The sequence below is a fragment of the Limulus polyphemus genome, unplaced genomic scaffold (genome assembly GCF_000517525.1).
Source record: "Limulus polyphemus unplaced genomic scaffold, Limulus_polyphemus-2.1.2 Scaffold5600, whole genome shotgun sequence".
NCBI classification, from domain to species: Eukaryota; Metazoa; Arthropoda; class Merostomata; order Xiphosura; family Limulidae; genus Limulus; species Limulus polyphemus.
The window spans coordinates 23,570-26,281 of record NW_013671210.1 but is presented as its reverse complement, the minus strand read 5'-3'; the positions used below and the strand labels follow the sequence as shown (position 1 = coordinate 26,281).

The following is a 2,712-nucleotide window of genomic DNA, read 5'->3' as shown; positions in this document are numbered from 1 at the left end:
TGCACAATGGACTCACCTGAGAAGATGGTAAGGACGAACTTATTACAAGAAGAAGGTGTGTAACATGTAGTGTATCCTCTACCCAAACATACACAATGGACTCACCTGAGAAGATGGTAAGGACGAACTTATTACAAGAAGAAGGTGTGTAACATGTAGTGTATCGTATGTGGCTATGTAAGGATCAAAGTACTTGTTTTGGAAGATGGTTTGACTAAGTCTCCGATTCCTAAAATGAGCTACCACTGAAAATGATGATGATAATGATGAGTTTTTTATTTATATGTAACTGATGATGATAATTCAAGCATGCCATTTTATCAAGGAAAACTGTTTAGTTGTGTGTCTGATGATGATATCCTCTTTGTGTCCGCGTATGTGATGATGATAGGTTATATGTATCCGTGTGTTTGATGTGATGATAACGATAAGTTGTTTGCACCTGTGTGTTTGATGATCTCATAACGATAGGTTGTTTGTACCCATGGACGGATACAAACAACCTATCGTTATCAGATCATCAAACACACGAGTACAAACAACCTATCGTTATCAGATCATCAAACACTCGAGTACAAACAACTATCGTTATCAGATCATCAAACAAAACAACCTATCGTTATCAGATCATCAAACACGTACTCGATGTGTTTGATGATCTGATAATGATAGGTTGTTTGTATCCGTGTGTTTGATGTGATGATAACGATAAGTTGTTTGTACTTGTGTGTTTGATGATCTGATAACGATAGATTGTTTGTACCTGTGTGTTTGATGATCTGATAACGATAAGTTGTTTGTACTCGAGTGTTTGATGATCTGATAACGATAGGTTGTTTGTATCCGTGTGTTTGATGATCTGATAACGATAGGTTGTTTGTACTCGTGTGTTTGATGATCTTGATTTACAAAAACAAAGATATCATGGTATCAATCAGTGACCGAAATATATACATATGAGGTAGGTAATAAAGTAGCTATCGTTCCATCAATGAAATATACTGACAGGCTCTTCCAGTGAACCAGCACATTGCAAGAGACGTTCATACAAACAGCCGTCCGTTATACACAGAGTAACGTACAATCTTATAGAGATCTGTGTTGATTTTCAAGTGATTGAATCAGCGATAGGAAATTGTGTTAATAATCTGGCTAGACAGCCACCAGGGGGGTCACTTACTGTACTGACGTCATACGGAGTAGCCGCTTATAAAACTAGAATCTCAAACGAATGCAAGATAAACAAAAAGTGTTCCAGCCAGTTTAAATAATTGACACATGGGCATAGAAATCAGTGGAAACAAAACTGAAACCAAACCTTACCTGCGCGAACCTGTACGTCTCTGCTTCTAATGGAACCGACTTTGTTCGACGCCACACACGTGTACACAGCAGCGTGGATATCCTGACGGTAATCGTCTGGTTTGAAGGGCGAGAAGACCAATGACCCGTCCGCTGTGACGTACCTGATTCCGGTGATGTCTTGGATGTGTTGGCCTTCCCTAGTGGTCCACTGTAATGTAGGCCAGGGACTTCCGGTTGCTAAACACTTAATTTCAGCGCCGCTATTATTACCAAACTGTACCAAATGGCTGGGTTCCAAGGAAAATAATGGGCCTTGAAGGGGGTCCCTCGAAACCACTCCAGCGACTCCTTTCAGTAGCGAAAACAAAAGATAGAATTTTTTATTATTGTAACCAGTATTTATTTTGGTCAAAAAAAGAAAGAAAATAACATGCTGAGCTTCGTTAACGCACTAAAGTAAGTTATGGCCGAAAATGTTGCTATAAGCGAAGGTAGCCCAGTAATGAAACAGTCCATCCTACTCCGAGTATTAAGTAATGTCACTGGACCTAATCACTAAGATTAAGTAATGTCACTGGACCCAATCACTAGGATTAAGTAATGTCACTGGACCTAATCACTAGGATTAAGTAATGTCACTGGACCTAATCACTAGGATTAAGTCCATCCTACTCCGAGTATTAAGTAATGTCACTGGACCTAATCACTAAGATTAAGTAATGTCACTGGACCCAATCACTAGGATTAAGTAATGTCACTGGACCTAACACTAGTATTAAGTAATGTCACTGGACCTAATCACTAAGATTAAGTAATGTCACTGGACTTAACCACTGGTATTAAGTAATGTCACTGGACCTAATCACTAAGATTAAGTAATGTCACTGGACCTAATCACTAAGATTAAGTAATGTCACTGGACCTAATCACTGGTATTAAGTAATGTTACTGGACTTAACCACTAGGATTAAGTAATGTCACTGGATCTAATCACTGGTATTAAGTAATGTCACTGGACCTAATCACTAGTATTAAGTAATGTCTTCAATCCCTACGTATCGATCTTCAGATCTCTGAGTTGGTTGTAGTCATGTAAGAGATAAAACTATCCCCGAGATGAAACTAGGGGGAAAGAACGTAGTATTGGTAATATTGTTAAATGTAACAAAAAAACGGTGGTAATTATTCCCAACTTACAATAACAATATCGTGTAATTGAACAGAGTTGTTTAAACATTTGTTTAACAACAGGTAAAAAGCTTTGAAATCGTCTGTTCTTTCATTTGGGAGTGTGTCTGTGAACCAGACTAGTTTCGAAGAATTCTACTCCTCATCAGTGACCTTGGACAATACCACCAATGAAATATCGTATCAAACCAAGCCTTATAGTAGTGAGGTATCGAATAA

The 2,712-nt window shown here is 38.3% G+C and overlaps 1 protein-coding gene across 1 annotated transcript in view; it reads right to left on the bottom strand.

Moving 5' to 3' along the window:
- LOC106472775 (Down syndrome cell adhesion molecule-like protein Dscam2) overlaps positions 1-1,740 on the bottom strand; it is a 41,787-nt gene extending 40,047 nt beyond the window's left edge. The window contains exon 1 of the mRNA XM_022401305.1: positions 1,324-1,740. The gene's annotated coding sequence lies outside the window, so the exon portion shown is untranslated. The remainder of the gene's footprint in view (positions 1-1,323) is intronic.
- Positions 1,741-2,712: the final 972 nt, after the last annotated feature.